The sequence below is a fragment of the Varroa jacobsoni genome, unplaced genomic scaffold (assembly GCF_002532875.2).
Source record: "Varroa jacobsoni isolate VJ856 unplaced genomic scaffold, vjacob_1.0 scaffold_1027, whole genome shotgun sequence".
Classification (NCBI taxonomy): Eukaryota; Metazoa; Arthropoda; class Arachnida; order Mesostigmata; family Varroidae; genus Varroa; species Varroa jacobsoni.
This window is the reverse complement of record NW_019213929.1, coordinates 240,338-259,713: the sequence shown is the minus strand read 5'-3', so window position 1 is coordinate 259,713 and position 19,376 is coordinate 240,338. Positions and strand designations below refer to the sequence as shown.

At 40.0% G+C, this 19,376-nt stretch overlaps 2 long non-coding RNA genes across 2 annotated transcripts in view; one reads left to right on the top strand and one right to left on the bottom strand.

Moving 5' to 3' along the window:
• LOC111265924 (uncharacterized) overlaps nucleotides 1–2,846 on the bottom strand; it is a 30,047-nt gene extending 27,201 nt beyond the window's left edge. Inside the window, exons 1-2 of the long non-coding RNA XR_002683755.2 lie at nucleotides 2,489–2,846; nucleotides 1,179–1,302 (exon numbers count right to left, since the gene is read on the bottom strand). This is a non-coding gene — a long non-coding RNA (uncharacterized LOC111265924). The remainder of the gene's footprint in view (nucleotides 1–1,178; nucleotides 1,303–2,488) is intronic.
• Nucleotides 2,847–8,789: 5,943 nt separating this feature from the next.
• Nucleotides 8,790–15,372, top strand: LOC111265926 (uncharacterized). The gene is made up of 3 exons (XR_015313248.1): nucleotides 8,790–10,815; nucleotides 11,835–11,954; nucleotides 14,699–15,372. It is a non-coding gene; the product is annotated as an uncharacterized LOC111265926 (long non-coding RNA).
• The last annotated feature ends 4,004 nt before the right edge of the window (nucleotides 15,373–19,376 follow it).

Sequence of the window (19,376 nt, the reverse complement as noted above, 5' to 3'; positions counted from 1 at the left end):
GTAGGTAATGACACTTCGTTTCCGATTAAGCTTTCGTGAATTCATTGAGAATGGGACCTGCCTTGAATTTGCAGGTAAATCAACATTAGTGTCCCTCATGCATAAATGGGCACGCGGTTATCGAGTACTTTTTTCTACGTCCAGATCCTATGTCTACCTGCCAAGGGAACCACCGGAGACATTAACATTTTTCGGGGCCCCGGTGATAGTGGTAAAGCAGTGGGGTATGCCGTCGTTTTCATCATTCATTGGCACAGAATGTTTAACTGTCACCGAATAATGTTGTTTGTATTTTTTAGGCGTAGTTTTCTTAGGCATGTTCTTGTAAACCGTCAGGTTTCCCATCAGTTTTTCTGATCCCCTTAGCATTTAACCTCTCTAACTGGTATGTCTGTATTCTATGTCTGGGCTGGACTCGCTAAATGTAGAAAACGTGAAATTGACGAGGTTGGGTGATATAGTAAACCTAATTGAGACCACTGGCTTTCACATTTCCAAACCGAGCAAATTCTCAGCTCGCATGGGATGGTTATATTCCATTGAGACATGACGGGAGATTCTATGACATCATTATCGACAGGTCAGTTCGTCTGATCTTCTAACAGATACAGTCGACTAAATTGGATTAAACTGAGTTCTTGTGGAGCTTGGCAAACGATGGATAAATTCTGGTGATCGTATCAAGGATCGTTGCAAAGACGGTGTTTCCTACTGGAGTTTTGGTGGTTGGTGTTGTACATATGTTGATGATTTCCATTATTTAACGAAACAGTTCCTTCATTATTTCGCTTGTAAAATCTCCTAAAACGGTGATATTTGGCTCTGTGTGATCATAATCGCTCTCTTTTATATGCAATATCTATCCTAGGGAAAAGCACACTGTATGCGAGCCTAAACCCATGGTTACATTAGTATTGTCCGTTGCACCTGCTAAGACAACTACGATGAGTAGTGTTTTTCCATATTACTTTATTACTCAGCACAAGCTAATTTCGAAAACCTTACATTCCAAGGCTAATTTATAATGCTTATCTTCACCAGAAAGCTTACCTACGACCTTGATTTTTCGCTTTGTATGTTAAAGATCACTTCTAAATTCATTACTTAACTTCGAATTGAAATTTCTTTGAACATGAATTTAAACAATACTCCCAATCTTTGCCTATACTAATACTTACATGGAAAGACGACTGGCTGATAACAGTTACTGGATATATATATGGCATCATTAAGCCCGTGCCGAATTCTTCTCATCCATTCCTAGGCGGCTTCTCCACTAGTTGAAAGAGTCCACAAGGAAAGCTGAAAGTGGCAATTAACGAAATGGCCATTTGAAGTGACGCCCCTCAAGTTCACGGCTATTTGCGCCAGGACCATTAACCGGTCCGTGGGTGTCTATGGCATCGAGTTCTAGGTGTCTGTTCTTTGATGTAAATAGAGATGGGCGATATTGCAGAGCTTAGGCTTTACTTAGTGCGATGCAATTGAAAATTTCGCTGATAGGTTACCGTGTATTTGGTAAACGGGGCTAATTTACCATTTGCGTAAGATAACGGATACAAAAATGACCATATTAAAAATATAACATGTGTCTTGGTATACTTATATAGAGGTAAGGATTTTGCCACCGATTAGATAAGAGATAGATAGCCCTATTATGCGATTACATTGTCGTCCTTTAGTTTGTATGAGGACTAAATTTGATTCTATGTGGATGTCGTTTCGGCTGGTTTTCAACGGTAAGTTATCAAAATATTCGATGTAGATTCTTGTGGTCTTTACGTCTGGTTATAATTGAACCAATTCGTGTATTTACGTCAAACTTGAAATATTATTTTGGTTGGCATGTAGATTCTAATGTAGACTCATAGAAAAAAAAGTCTCAATTTCAATTTCTTGTTCCAAAGTAATCACACGCGATATGTGTGTAGAGCTATTCTGTAGCTAGAGTTTGTATGTTAACGATTTAACAATCTTTATCTATTTACGTGAAATGGCAACTAAGACGCTTATGTCAAAGTGCTCTTTGAAAGCTCGCTAGCCGATTGTTTCACATCTAAAATACCAGCTTTTAACTTAAGTTAGCAAAATAATCAACAAGCCCGTCTTGCAGAACGATATCCGCCCCATTAACTTCCCATCATCATCATTCTTATTACATTTTGTTACATCAATATATAAAAATATATACTGCGATTTTTGTGCCCATATATATACACTATAATAAAAAGACCTTTCATCGTTTAGTTTGAAGTTTAGCCTTACCAAACCTTCAGAAAAATCACACCATAGAATTTTTGTTAACCATTACAACCGCAAAAAGTCCATAGTTATCTAAAATTGAATGCTAAAAACCAATCATCTAACTAATGCCACTAATCGAGCCCACTCAGTTCAAACGGTTTAAAACAAAAAAAAAACTTAAGGCGGATAACAATATTAGCCTAATATCGCCTTACTGATATCGTGGAACTGATCACGTACTCACCAAAACGCAATAGGCCACAAGAATAAGAACCTGAAACAGAGTAACTATAGGTGTGTCCGATGTGAACAAAACGGTTGCTGTATCCGGCTTAAGTTTCCTGTGAAAACTTTCTGTGTATCGTAACACGTTCAATTTGGACAAGAACGATGTCTTTTAGCAGTTTATAGAAAATCTTTCTCATACACGCAGCGAGAAGTGCGACACAGTCAAAATTAAGTTTATGATGTGCCAAGATCATGTTCTAAATAGTCTTTTTTTCAACAGTCACCAACGTGTTTATTTTCATTTGAAATATACGAGAAGCACTATCCTGGTATGTACCTCCAACACAATCGACTCGGCCAGCGGTGGCGCCAAATGTTTAAATGCTAACATTTTGTGACGCTGTGACGGATGCGCTTTACAAGCGCATCGATAATGTCTTGAGTCAAGTAACTCGCTGAAACTTCCGAAGCTAACGTCTCCGAGCGGTTTGCTCCGGCCAAAAGTAAACTGAGTAATTGCTCGCAAAAGGACATAATTGACCTGGTGGTGACGCCTGAAGCTTTTTCAAGGACTACACTATCTCGACCCGCCCGGAAAACACTACTCTCAATACCTATTTGGCTTTAATTTTTAGTTAGTAATTTCAAAAACGAACGCCATGCCCCGCTTAGTATTCATTTAATCAGCTTTTTTTATTGGAAGCCTACTGGCAAGTATATGATATATGTATAGAACAATAGCGTACGATATATATTATAGTCATCAAAACCGGCTTTCCAGAAGTACGGGTAATTCATGATACGTAAAACGGATTTGTCTTCCTTTAAAATTAACATAATGCATTCCAGACTATACTAGAAAATAATTCCCTTGTATCCGAGCTCATTTCAAGCAATTTCATTATCTGTCTATACGCAAAGATTTTTTTTGGTTGGTGTGGTGCGGCTTGCGGGACAGCGGGATATTACATCGTAGCTTGCATTGAAGGTTCTATTACGTCGACGTTGGATTAAAGGCAAGTTATGCAGAGTGTTCTGTATTGAAACATTATTTCGGTACAATTATTTTAGACTACGTTTTACCCTTTTGACAACGTTATACTAACCTATAGTAATATATAATATTAGTATATATAATTAAAGAATAAAAACAGAGCCGCGGTGTTGATCATTTCCAACCCAAATGTATATTAGTACTCAGTGAACGGCGCGTCCTTAAGGTTATCAATATATATTTGGTTCGCCGGTGCATGGTTTCGAACCGTTAAAGCCCTAATATGCAACCAATATGGCAGTAGTCGATATGTACGTATGCAAGTGTTTTAACAAGGCCTAACGCCGAATGCAAAGCATTTTCATACAAAGTAATACGTCGTCGCATCGGTATTGGATTGCGTCAGCTTGCATCCACTAGGACCCGCACTGGAATCAGCTCTTGCCGGTTCCCTCGCTCCGTTCAATACGTCAGCTATACGATAAATACTTAAAGAGCTCCGCATTTCTTATTTGTCAATGACCCTAAATTGCCTTTACATGTAGTAGAGCCAAATTTGTAAGCTGGTACGATGTGCCAGAAAAAGCGAATGTTTTTACGGTGTGAACATAGCTGTGGCCGTATGTGCTACTATTATTAATTAAAATGAAAGATTCAAGTACAATTGAAGTGCAAGCTGGGTTCGATGAATTAAAAGCATATAGTCGTTATACCTAGATAAACTATTGAGCTTTCCCATATCTATTTTAGGTATTACAGAACCTTATTTCTTTCCTAACCCTAAGCCAATTCCATTACCCATCTATAGCGTCCATGATCTTCCAAGCTTTATTTTAATTTATCTAAGTTTTTTGAATAGAGTCACCTATATATATATATCTCTCAATAAGGAATTATTTCAAGGCATGAACCAATGAACCAAGAGCAGCTCAGGATATTTAGCTGTCCATCGCTTTGTGAATGCCTTTTTTGCTTCTTTGTGTCTTCAAAAACGCTACTGTATACCTATAAAACAAAGCCTACGTATCTGTTTTATATTCTCCTTAGCCTGAATAGTTACCCTTTCTAGTATACTAGAACGAAATCATATTCCGCCAAAGTGCAAAAACAAACTCTATATTTTGGTTATTTGCCTCTTATGTAGATATACACTCGCCGTTTATCTGTATTCTTTTTTTTTTTTTTTTTATAGACTTGGATACTTCTTCTCTTGCAAATATTACTTTTGTTCAAAAAAGCACTGAATTTATTCAATTTCGCACACCAATCCTGCTGTTATTTTTATTGATTTTGAATAGGTTTAGGCATGACGTTACAAAGTCTTATTTTTAGTATTATTTCAAATCGCTAAGCCAGTGTGACGTTGGTAATTTCTATTTAAAATAAAATATTTACTGTTATATTGTCATTCAGCCACTGTAAATCTACAAAACAATTTGCCTGTTATTGTATATAGATACCAATACCAGTTTAAAGAACTTGCAAGGATAGATATGTACTTTAAATAATATATTGCTATGACTGGTTCTTATTCCAAGGAGGGCATGTGAAACGCAGCTTGCTTTTATATTGGTAACTTATCTGTTAAGCTAAAATAGGTCCAACACTTTGTCGATAATCCTGGCAAGTTCAAGAGTTATTTTGGTTCTACATCTATTATTATCTGAATTTGATAAAAACATCGAGCAATAATGTACCACACCTGTCTTGTAGAGTAAATAAAAAACACAATACACTCAGATTTTGGAACTTAGACTTAAAACACACATTAACAGACTGTGGTACTACACGGCGGACGGAAAAGGAACCAAAGCCAAATGTTTATACTTACTTAATTTCTTTTAGTGGCTAGCTGGCATTCTTATAATACTTAGCTACTAAAATTGTTGTTGGAGGGACGTGGTCATTAAGATAATAATTTTTTAACTTGACTATTTATTGGTATAATCACAAACTACAAAATTAGTTTCGTGCTGGAATCTTACGCCTTGGCTTGCCTTGGAGAACTGATATGACCCACTTAATAGAGGCACACAACTAATCGTGTATTTATGAAATCACTTTGATTTCCGAGATTATTCCTTCGAGAGCAAGGTAGGTATCCGACATGGGAAATGTTAACCCAATTGCGAAAATGAATATCTCTAAATACGTTAATCGGACAAAAACGTAAAAAGAGCAGAAGATACAGTGACAACTGCACACTGTGACACTAATCTCGCTATTCGACTGCTAAAAGAAACGCTAGTTAACTATAATTATCCAAATCGAAACGTTTAACTTAGCAGGACATCATTATAGGCGGTTTTCAAGGTTAATTAATTAGCTCATACACACTCTGATGCTTGAGCATGCTACGTGCGTTACAGAGCACATGAAAGCCTACATATAAAATCCTTAACAAAAACCTTCTGCGTAATCACAACTGTGAAGGTAGAGGCTTAGGTAAATACTACTTTCTCGATTACACTAAGATTTTTCTTCCAGTAACCAAGTTTCTCTGGTTTTAACTACAACTGTTAAATAATTAATAATTTTTAGAACCGAAGGACTATGTCTTTATCAACTCTGTCCAAACTCTGAATTTGTCTTTGTTAACCAGTTTTAAAATTGGCTCGCGGAAGGTCATTGGGCTGAAAACTGCTGCATTCCAACTAGTCCACATGTTAGCTTATTCCTAAAACCCGAAATTCATGCAAAAGTGACACTTAGTCTAATTAGAGTGACACGATTTAGCAACATGTATAAGGCATGTGTCGCTTCCCTGACCAGTAGAGGGCCTGTCATTTAAAAACCTGCGTTTCCATTGTAAGAAGCCTACCAGTCGCTGCCTAAAGTAAGATCAAACTGCTCTATTTGGTATCATCAAAAGTTCGATTAAGTTAAAGTAACGCTAAGGCAGACAGTGGTGACGAAGACAAGTAACTTTTCTTTTATAGGCCTCTAATTAGAGCTTGGTAAACTATTTCGTTTATCTGAGGCGCAACTATGCTCGACAGCAACGAACAATAGATCCGTGAACTGCCTGACACCGAGCTAACTTAAAGTACCGTTGCGCTCAAAGTGTAGTATTTTTGAGACGCATTAATAAAGCGTAATTATTGACATACATCGCCAACTTGGTGAAATGTAGTGTTCTACAATACGCTCGGTCATACGGGCTGGCCAAAAAGAGCCACATATTTAAATCTGAATAAAATCATATCATTGAAAACGTAATAAACGGCCTCGCGTGACAACCGACATCATCGTGTGCGTCCAAGCATAGTCCAGCTATGCTATGCGTGTTCATAAACGTGTTGACACATTTGTTTCTTGGCCCCATTTTCATAAAAAATATCGAAACCTAGACTGCTTTAACGTTTCACTAAACGCAGTGCCATTTTGATGATACTCAACGAAATTAAAATGCTCAAGATGATATGATTTCTCTAATAACAAGAAAAATAGTGTTACTCAACGGACTGGTCGTAATAACTCTGCTTACGAAAAAAATGAAGACACACAATCCGATATTGTAGATTAAAACAAAAATTACAACAAAATAATCCTTTCACTCAAACTTACACCAATTCTAATCTGTCTCTAGAGTAATCTTTTTTTTTTATTATTATTATAAATAATTGACCAAACCGTTTAGCATTAGGTAACAGACGATAATGATATTGTATATACCTATCGTTGATGCAACATATTTCTTTGTTGCTTAGTACGGAGCAAAAAGTTTAAAACAGTATTGTTTGAAACATGATTTAAATGTGGCAATGTAAAATTTTAATTATCCTTTAGGTGTTAACTATAGTACATAAAAGAATAATTTCTCATCGATGATATATGGTGTTTTTCTATTAGTTTCAACAATACCAAATATCAATGATATTGGAAACGCTGAAGGCGCCTCTGAGACTGAAACTTAATTGCAGCTCTTTTGTGCCCTCGAAACTTGCTTAAGTAAGGAGCCACTACGAGTAGAAATCCGCAGCTACAAACTCGACTACATCTCGAAAGAAAAGAGGATTCGAGGAGCTACTGAAAAGCAACTGACATAGAGGTATGATGTCCTCGTAACATCGATTTTCTGCCAGGCACATGCCGTCAAGCTATACACAGACAATGTTTTCTTTCATTCCTGTTATCACCTCCCGCATTTCCATTCGCCACTTCGAAGCTATCAAGAGGCCATAACCAACCACAAAGTATGACCGAAGCGTCGTAAGGCGATGCACAGCGGGGCCCATAATGGGGAGCATGCATGTGAGAGCGCCGACGATGATTCTCCATCGTGGCAAGCGTTGGATCTCGTTGACAGGCCACTACACACGGGAAGCACTTCAGCAAGGCTAACCAAAAGATGTCGGTTACTGCTGTAGGGAACCCTTTTATACATGACCGTGATCTATGTGTGGGGGAATGACCTTGCTTCTGATCCCTCAAGATGCCCTGTTTTGCGCCTGCTTGCAGCAACCTGCTTTTGCGGTTGTCCTAGCGTGCCTGTATCATTGTTCTTTTCCTTCTATACCCCTTCTTCGCTCGGAGTCTTATCTCGCCAAATCCGCTTGCTGTTTTTTTGCCTTGCTCTTACTGTTTCTGTCGCTCTCTCTCTTGCTGTCTCTCTTAAGGAGGCGGTGACAGCTCATGCCAGATGATGGCCAACCAATTGAAAGGCCAAGCTTAGGGACAACCATCACCGGCGCCAGCAGTGCTGGCAGCACTACGAATAAAAGTAAAAAGAAAAAGACAATACGATTCTGGTACGTGATGCCACTCTACACGCTCACCCCGTTAGTGCTGTGCGTGGGCATGCATCGGCTTAACAGTGGTTGGCTGATCGACAGCAACGACCACGGGACACCTTGTGCATACATACGTTGCTGTGGTACGGTGGTGCAGCTTAACGCGTGGCATGGACGGGACGAGAGGATACGCAAAACGAGGCAAAAAAAAAGCAAGCGAAGAGAAGAACCTAAACGTGTGACCGACGATAAAAACGAAACAAGCAGGTCCTTATAGGGGAAAAAAAGAAAGAAAGATGCAAGCAGAAACGGAAGCGGGACTTCTGGTGGGTGCGGAGGAGGGCGCAACGTCGAGAGAGGGTGGCGAGGTAAAAAACGGCAAGAACAGCGCCACCCTGCGCGGCAATACGTCGACTTACCAAGGGGCGTGGGACAGAAGTGGGAAACGGGCAGGCAAACTCGACGCACAAAAGGGGACGCCCCGCCTACCTTGAGCAAGCACCTGCAGCGCCCCCTAGGAGGCACTCGCGGAGTGAAGACACAGACGAGCGCGGAATCGTCACACGTGTGTGGGAAGTCGTGGAGTGAGTGAGTGCTGTCAAAGGTGCATTTATACAGGCTATATGTACCGATAGGCTGTATTAACCTTGCCATATTGACAAGGCCGGACAGCCTATCTATCCTTTAGGTTTTTAGTTAACGTGCTGCTGGGTGTGTTGGTTGGTCAGTCAGTCAGCCAGCGCGACGTCAGACCACGACGGCAACGACATGTGTGACGTCACATGATCAGGCAATTGCCTAATCATTGCGCGTAATGCAATGGCAAGACAACAGGACAGTACAACGCTAGCAACAGAGTAATCGACAACGACATATCACATGTGTGCTTTGAGTACATATCAGTGCGTGAATATTTTATATATTATCTCTACTGTAACTGCAAGTTCTGCAACTGCTAATACGAATACTACTATTGTTACTGCTACTCCTGTCATTACCAAGTAACAAAAGGGAGGAGTTCGAAATGAAGTTTAATGATAAAGAGTGCCTGCAAAAAGTGTGAGGCTAATAGTACAAAAGTACCGGTTTACTATCAATCGCTATCTTCGTTCTACAGTCTTCCATGCGACGACAGATGGACATTTCGTTTGTGGGATTATCGTAATATAATTTCACTCGGCTTTTAGTACTAGACATTTGCTTGGATAGATACGAGAAGACGGAGTCTGAATTGATAGAAACCAGGAAACGTAAAGGTTGCGAAACTTTACCACTAGTTCCCGGCGACACAGAGTCGCTTACTTTCTTTATCCTATATACACTCACGAAAGCTGGTTGAAATCTCTTCCCCCGGAGATCGAAGGAGCTTCATTTCGAGTACTTAGAAACTCCTAACCACAGTAAAGCACTAAGCTGTAACGGTCTCGAATAGCCAACCCCCATGGCAGAGCGAGGATGCATAATACAGTCCACTTCCCCAACTATCTAATAGGCAGTCAAAGTTAGAACACATCAGTTTCCATTTTTGACATCGACTTCCTATCGTGGAGTCGAAAAGGTAACGCCCGAGGTATATTATAGAAACAAATGCCTCTGGATACATTAGAAAGGTCATATCAATCAGCCCCTCTTGGAAGCTCCACATTGTTATCAAAAAGAATAAGATAATAATATAACATTAAGCTGGTCGTTATTTATCACGTAAAGATATTTCTGTCCGTACGAAACAAGGCACTTAGTTGACAACTTAGCATCGTATATAAGTGAAACGTCAGCGACAGCCATAATTGCTGTCAGTTTTAAGCCTACCATCTCGGAGGGCAAGATATAATTTCTCCTTCGTGCAATTTCGATCGTTGCGTTCTGTCGTCGCTTCAGTTCAGCAGTAACTTCAATATTAAGCAATTTAGGACAACACTAAAGTAGGATTACTGATATCGAAATCCTGCATGATATAATTGTCTGTTCCGCGTCCGATCCTCGATCCAGCTGGCTGGTTAGAGCTAACGAGATCTCGATCAACTGCGCATCTCCAGCTTCGACGCGATATCTTCTCAAGACACAAGCCGCTAATCGCCGAATGTATTTACTCGCTGTGCTGGTGTTGTTGAGTTGTTGTTAGATGTATAATCTTAGCCAGTCATCGGTATTGTTTGAAATCTTGTGCTAGCACCACGATCAAGAACGTCAAGAACTTGGCCCAACCAACCGGACAACAAACCCATCTTTTAAATAAGACAAATCGGCCCTTTGTACATCTTATTAGTGCAACAGGATCTAACCATTACTACGCGCATATTGTGAGCACGGGCGAATAAGGAAAGTAGACTCGCTATCTCTTCCACCAAGCTTCACTCAAAGCCATCATGATGATGATGAGACGCAATCAAGGCAGCGGCGGAGGTGCCATGTACCAGGCTGGTGGATATTCGGTTGAAGCCCACCTGGTAGCACATCCACCTGAATTGGATCCTTTGTCTCCGGGGGGTCCATCCGAAAAGCCCCTCGCAGGCTGCCTGGCGGGCGAGCGGCGCACTGGAATCATCATCGCCATGGGTGTAGTCGCCACCGCCCTATTTTGCTGCTGTGTTGCGGGAGCCATCCTCTACGTATACTGTAAGTTTACCCTCTCATAACAAAATTACAAAAGAAACTTGCGGATCAAATTGAGAATAATTTAGGTTTTTGTTTGTAGGTTAGTAGGATATTGATAACGCTGTAAAAAGTGCTGCTAAAGCGCGATGCTGTACACGCATCACATTCAAATAAAAAAAAAAGTACATCTTATTAGTACAACAGGATCTAACCATTACTACGCGCATATTGTGCAAGCAAACTATACTAAAATTATACGCTTTTAAAAGTACTTCCATTATGAGATGTGCGTACGTCGTCCTTAGAAAAGTGTTCGGTTTAAGCTGAAGGCAACGTTTCGGATCGACGAAGCAATCCGTAGTATACTTTATTTTTTTTTAAGTACATAATTTATAATCTTTAGCATATTTAAGAAGACATCTGGATCCATAGCAAAACTCTTTATAGGATGCTATCATCGAATTAATGAGATAAAGGTTTTCTTTAATTAGCTTATATTCTAATACATTCTATGATCTTTTCCCATAACTAGAGTTGCCATTGAATAATGGCCACAGATGCAATTCATCTCAAAAGCAAGAAGGCTACGAACTTATAAAAAATGACTCGAGTGGCTTTCCTCGCCGTAAATGGGGTCAGATTATATGAGCACTCGTTGTGCCCTTCCACTGCGTTAACACAGCAAGGGGACTTCGTTTCAGCCGCCAACCCTCTTGGCTCACAGTTTGAGCTCACAACTACTTTGCAAATTTTAAAAATGTTCAATTTAATTAATGGCGAGATCATTTAAATTCACTTAGTACTCGACATTAATATACCTTTGGCGGCAGTATGCGATTTTTATAAAGAAAAGAGAGGTATTTCATTCATACCCACAATGGCAAAAATTTTCTAAAAATGAGAGCGCATAACAATCCTTTACCGCCACAATATTGTCCGCGAAGTATCGAAGTAATATAAAAGTAAGTGGGCTTTTATTCCGTCAAATATTACTGCATTTTTTCATGATCGTAATGTCCACTGTATTTGCAATAATTCAGGTGAGTCACGGTGCTAATTTTAGAGAGAAAACCGGCCGGCCTGCACGATTTGAATATGGATTTGAGGATAATATTCGCTTTCCGCGTTTTCAAGGATAAGAAATGTCAATGCTTATAGAGGTAATGTCCCTAGGGCGTTCTACTTGCTTTCGAATAAATCTCCCAACCCTTCAGTACTGCAACTTCGGCTTTAACAATTCATTAATATGTAGTATGGTTATATGGTGATGCTCGAACACTTCTTTACTTTTGGAAAACGTTCCTCCGTCACGGAAAGTTAGGCTGGACATGTACGCGCGTATCCATATATCTAGCATCTATATGAAAACGATGAAGAGACTTGGACTCGTTCAAACATCCTTTAATAGCTAAATCACGAGTAAACGTGTATCAGCCACTTCGTATCGAATTTTTTTTATTACCACGGAGTAAAAGCAAATGAAGTCAACAACGAAAATTCCTCTTTTATCGAAGCTGCGAATGATAAAAAAAAAGGCGGAAAAACTCAGCAGAAACGTAACTTGTGCTCTTCGTGTCCATGCCCGCTGTTACTGCTGCTGACGTGCTGTACCGGACTGTTCGATGAGTTTCATCGTCAACCCCTGATGGTAATGTTGATGGTGATATTAAGACTGTGCAGCGGCAAAAGCGGAAGTGCTAACTGCAGCAACGAGCAGTGTTGTTCTAATGATGGGTGTGCGGAACAGAACAGAGGCTCGGGACTTTTCGGTGGCCTGTGCCTTTAAGGTAATGCACAGCCAATAGAGCCACAAGAAGAAGAATGAGCGGGTCAGCTGCTGTATGTGTGTGCATGTGAAAAGAAAGCGTCGCCGCAGCAACCATTGCTGCTGCCGACCCGTTGTCGTCGTAATATAATCTGATAATTGGGGGGTGAAAATGAGGGGTACGAATGTGTGTGAGACCGCTGCTGCCACCATTATAGCCGAGCTTAATGAAAATCGAGTTGGCTGCTGTCAAGCTGATGAAGGGGAGAAAGGTGAACGGACTCTACTACAAACCAGGTATACCTATGCTTCCCAACAAACGCACACGTCTATATATATATATATATATATATATAGGACGAGTTAGCTGAACAAAAAAAGGTCGTCCAGGCTGTTCCCGTGCCGCCTAGTCAAAACTACCACTTTTGTTGTCACAGCTATCACTCGAGTTACCATTCAAAGGTTAGACGAAGGTGACGGAGCGGTACCACCTCCTTACGAGACATTGGCAAGCGTTCGAATATGGCTGTAATTAGTATTGCAAAAGATATAGTATTTCATGACGCAGTTCATTTTGTTGGTAGCGCAGTATTCGCTCTTCCCTATATCGAATTGTGCAATCTTGCACTAACGATTTAAAAACGAACACTGTAGATTAGAATCGTGCAGCCACAGGTGTACCATAACATTACCTTCACATTTATGCGGCATTTAAGCGAACTGCGAGAGTTTGCCCGAGATACCCGTAATTTTCTTTGTTGGGATGGTCATAATCAAATAGGGCATTTAAGCTGTTCAAGAATTTCAATTTTCTAACTTGTTCGAAGTTAGAAGGATGGATTTACAGCGCATTCAGGTCTCTGACTGTTTTAATATTACTCGGTCCGATTCGCTTTGAGCAGGAGGATGATTAGAAGTGGCAAAAAAAGTTTTGCGGGTCCATATGGAAAGCGCAATTGAGAACGCTTATTCACATAATGCTCGTGATAAGGTTCATGGTATCCGGTAAACGTGAAGAAAGACGTAAAGACCGTTTTTCCAATAGATCTACTTCCATATGTTATTAGTTCAAGAAATGTGCAAAGCTCTCTCTGCGCTGGTCTGTATAAATAATTGAATTCGTAACCCGTTCATAAACTGCTTTGAAGTGGTTTGACGAATAAAAAGAGCAAGAAAATCTTTTCAGCTAACAGCTTTGCCTGCGGCTGAGTTCAAGGTCCTGGATGTCCACAAGGCTGCAGCTGGAAGTTGCGTTAGTTTGGTTGAGATGGTATGAAGACAGTTTTTATATTTTGGTCTAATCGGGTACTACTCCCTGGATACCCAAAAAGTTGGCCTTATTTGGCACCTTTATGCAGCTCTAAATTTTTGTCTATTAACTGGCTGGGAGAAGCCCAGATGTGCCGGCTCTTACGGCCTGATAGTCAGCAAACTCTTTATTTTTTAGTTCCAAGCTTATCACGTCTGTGCATTTCATTATTTAGTGGGGGTCCTTTGGGGTTGGATTTGAAGAAAAGCGAAGCTGGTAGTTCAATTCTTAGAGCACCTAAAAAGGAAAAAGAGGGTTACTTCAACTGACCATCGTTATGTCTCCGTGTGGATTCGTGTAGTTAACGGTTACGGTAGGCTAGACTTAGTCCACATCAGCAAGACACCTTAATGCGAAAATACCGCCACTTATTCCGATGTGCGGACGATTTCTGCAGTGTGAAACTTTGCTCTCGCCTTTTTTACATGGAACTTCTGTAGTCATAAACTTTAGCAACGTATACTTTGAACAAAACAATGAAAAAGTGTCGACTTTTTTTTTGGCACTACAAAATTGACGCAGTTATATCGCAAGTATAGATTATCTATGTAAATGGGCACAACTCAAAGTGAGAACACTGGGCTACGTAAAAGCATGAACGATGTTGCGTCTATATCTGTCGATATCGATGTCATTATACATTAGCCATAGCATGCGGTATTTAGTGATTCCACGCTTGTTCCCATGTGCTGCAATGTGTTGTTTAAGTGTTCCCGACCAGATTATTTGGGTACGAAGTAAGTGCAAACACGAATATTTGTCTGTCACTGAGAGCCTATCCGTGTATGGAGAGTGTACCTTGCTAACGAGGCTTTAATTCTGCTTCACAGTCCATTACACCGCGGCAGCAGAGGGAGAGCAGGCCACAACCCTCAGTTGCTCACAGTTCGCCGCTTCAACGGGAAGGGCCAAGAGGCGTAGGACGGAGCATGTGAGGAAAGTTGCCTTAAGGAGTTCTTTTTAGCACATTTTCTTCCAAAGGCTCCACAATATTCACTTTTTGGCTATGTTGCAGAAATGTCACTTTGGGCATGGCGTAATGGGTACCAATGGATATGCCATTGCTAGCGTGAACTATCTGTATCGTAGACGACCGGATAACGAAGTAATGGCATTTGATAAATATATTATATAAATATCTTTCCACGTTGTTTCTACAAATTTAGCGATAAGGCTGATTCCGGTTACTCCAATCACAGTACCTTTAGGCGAAAGATGTTTCGTATGAACGCTCTTGCAACTGTTGTCATCCAATTGTTATATTATAATAGTAGTATTGGAAGTTCATCTTTTTGCAAAAAAGATTTTAGATGCCGTGCCTATAAGGCTTAGTGGTTTATTCGAATATTCCATAAAAATACCCACGGGTAGAAAACTCGTAGAAAGCCCTCTAAAAGCTAGGGAAAACAACGTATTTTTAGCCCGGAATAAATTCACGCACTAAAACGCCTTTCGAAATCAAAGCTATAATAGTAATTGTTACCATAATTATAATAATCTCAACAAAAAATCTTTTCAAGCTTCCTCAATCGATTCGGGAAACTGGCCTATTTTCTTATATTAGCTTACTCGATATATAATTGCGTATAACGGCGGTAGTTTTTCCATCATCCGAATAACTATGTTCGAAAATTGCGTAGCTAAACGTCCTCATTGTAACTTTTCTATATGTTAGAACATCAGGCTAGATTATCGGATGGGTATCTCGAATTTAATTTTAGGTAATTTGTCGTTTCGACCACGGCCCATAAGAAGGAGCGTTAAGAGATATTCTCTCAGTTCGCAGATTAGCATTGGAGACCCTCTATGGCAGCAATCGGAATAGCATTCATTCTGTATTATAGGCAGAAAAACAGACAAGGTAACATTGGGAATGAGTATGGAGACACCAACCACAACAATGTGTGTAGTAAGGACGGAAGCGAGTGCGAAGGAAAAGGTGGGAACATCCAACATCTCCCCTCATCCGTTCCGTTACCCTCCTTGCAGTTGTCTCGCCATTGAATATCTCTCCCACACACGGCAGGATAACAAAGGAATGTGATGCAATTAGCGCGATATTTATTGAGGTAATTAATTTGTTCATATTCCCCTTTTTTGTAATTCCACTCAGCAGACGAACGATCAGAATGAAAAAAGGTCAGTGTGAGGGGGTGTCTGCGTGGCAGGTAGCAGACAGTGTCCTATTCAAAGTGACTGTGTAGTAGGACGTAAACTTAGTTACAGCTGATTGGCACATGTATTTATATGTAGGCTACAAAGAAATATTCTTGCTTGTTTATTGCCTTGTGTAGACGTGACCAGTGGATGTCCAAACAGGACAACATAGGTGTAATGTACGCAAATAGGGCAACGGAACGATGTTAATTCGGATTCCATAAAAGACTTGCAAACGGTGCCAAATTCTTCAAGAATGCAGCCGGTTTACTTGGGATATTAACAAACCGCACGTGTATTTATACTGAACTTTACTGCTAATATCAGCACTGCTTAAAAAGATTACAATATTATTGTGTTCATCGCTATAATCATCAATACAGTCATTCAGCAAATAAATTCGTTTTAATGCGGAGACACGTCTACGAAACGAATACACCATAACTGAAGAAAAAAAGAAGATAAATGCTTTTCTATTATTATGCACTACGTTTTTTTTGAGATAAATAACCACAGTTGAAAAGCTTCTGTGCTCTGGCAAAGAGTGTATATTAAAATTAGCTAGTGATATCCTCCTGAATATAGGTTTGTGTGGCATGTGCCTCATAAAAAAACATTTTGTCGGCACGCTACTGACTCGCAAAGTATGTCTCCGTGTCGATGAGTATATATACGTGTGTGTAATTCAACGGAGAAAGGGCCTTTCCGTTATGAAGGGGGATTACGTCGAGGGTGGGCTGTGCCGATGGGCCCAAGGATGGCGTGCATGCGACGTGTGGAAGGATGGAAGGGAAAATGAGAAAATTAGGACGAGACTAGCGCGACGATGAGACGGGAAGGGTTAATGAATGTCTCTTGTTGCGCGCTGTTGCAAACGTTGATGCCGATGCAAACGCCTCTGCCACTATCGGAAGGAACAAGCCAACGGGGTCGTTGGGCGCCCGACAATCTATCAGTTGTGAGCTCCACGAATTACGCCCTATTCCGGACCAACGTTACTAAGCATATAGTCAGCTATAGTCAGCCATTAACCACGGCCGAACGCTGACGCGTTTCTTTGATCAGATTTACAGTATTATCTTTATGTGTGGACTAATTGCTATAGTTTAAAGTAATGATTTGAGCCCGATTGAAGTATTTGGGTTGATTATGTACATATTTATTCATAATACAGCTTATTTAGCAATACAATTCAGGTATTTTTGCTAGAAGTAAATCACTATCAAGTGCGAAAACGATTTGCAAAGTATTCGGTTAGGACAGTGCGACTGGCTTATCAACCCGCGAGGACTAAATACAATAACAATAAACAATTTTCAGAAAACTGAAGGCAAGGTTCACTCGTTGGAACAGTTTATATTTGTGTCATTGACCTTATGACTCCCTAATCAGTTCTGGGAGTTCTTGATTAATTAATTTAACCGAACTACATTTGCCGCTGCTGACATAAACTAAGTCTGGGTAAGATAGGCTTCCATTTACTATGGTATTAAGTCTGGCCGGAAGTTTGAAACATGACGTTACGAGCAAAAAAGGCTCAATAGAAAAATGTCCATAATTTCTTTCTGAATGAAAAAAGGTGAACGCTAATTTCGAGTTTTGGCCTTTGCCGCATCGCGGAATGAAGGATCCCTGTTTTAATGAAAGATACCTTTCCGCTCACCGAGGCAAATCGGTTATTCATGCTCGTAATGTGGTAAGATCACGACTCTATAATAATCTAGTAGATATTGCAGCACCAGTATTGATTTGTTAATAAATTAATGGACTTATTTCTCGTAGGCGTTTGGTGCCTTCTATTGCAGCTTTAAGGTCTACCTGGCTTCAGTGTTTTTCATTTACGGTTAGGGAGTATTTAGCGTTCCAAACGGTGACTATATCTAGTACTTTCTCTGGTAGCAGGCTCGTGTATCTGTTATCAGGCTAAACCTTATTTTCTGCGATACAATGGATTAATCTTGTTTATGTCACACAATGTGGAGGGGAATCTAGCAAACATTTCAAGTCGAAATCGTTGACGGACGCTCTACCCAGATCTGATCCTCTACATTTAAAAATAAAGGCAGGACTCCCTTTGTCCAATCGTCTCTGTGCTATACGTTAGTCGGTGTGGTTCCTTTCGTTTTTATCTCAGAGTATGTGCGTTTGTTTCGTCTAGAGAAATTTGTAAACTATGTCGTAAATACCTAAGAGAGTCTAAATTGATAGTATGTTAATGTGAATACCGTTTCTTTTTTGATGTCGTCTGTCATCGAAACCAACGGACCTATCAAAAATATATTACCGTATATAAAGTAAATTTTACAATATCGACTATATAAATTACTCTGGAATGGCTGATCATGCGGAGTTAAGTTCTTTTTATACTAGACCTAACGTTAATTTACTTTTTTCCTTAAATAATCTATATCGGAAATTGAATGCACCTGTCTCAGAAAAAAAAAATTATGAGAAAATAGAAGGAGATTCAAACCATTGTACGAAGCACTTTATTCGATTGTTTGAGTCAGCCCTGGCAGAGGAGAGTATCAGTGAATGTTTGTGTGCTTTCGTGTTCTTTCTATATAGTATACCCTCAACTTGATAACTAAAGTAAAAGCATACGAAAAGGCCCATATGGGTGTAAGAAAGAAAGCTCAAGCTATGAGGAAAGTTGGAAATGAGAGTCTATCGAAATTACGAAGAATACTCAATAGGAGAGTGCCAAGAGCTGGATATTAATTTATTCCACCGATAACCTCGAAACTACGCACAACAAGCCATAGCGCACCCCCAGGGAAAATCGAAGACTTCGATCGCCACCGACCGTACAGGAAGCTTAGTGCAGCTGTAGCCGCTTAACGTATTCGCTTTCTCAGCGGCGAGAATAGCAAAACTGAGGCAGAAATGCCCATGGATGATTCGGGCTCATCCTCTGCGTCTCTGATGTTCTTTTGATGTTCCTCTTTAGTGGAACGTACGCTTAGGTACATTTCGAGATTTTGATACAAAGGACAGAAGAGGCTAAAAGTTGCTGGATTAAACCCCGCCATACAACAGATATCACATACATATGTGTATGCAATAAACAGACTCTATAACAAAATTGGCAAGAAATTATATATATCCATTTTTCAAAACTGAATTATCGTGGCCATCGCTCATTTTTTTGCTTAAGTGCTTAATTTATCGTCGCTTCCACATGGAAATCATTACCGGGCATCTTAGCAAATTAACTAAAAATAAGGTGGACTAAAAAAAATGTGGGTGTGACAAAAGAACAGGCAGTTTTAACCTTGTTATTGCTGCTCTACTGTCCTTGTGTCTAATTATAGGACCACTGTAAAAGGGATAGGTTTACCTATTTCGTTA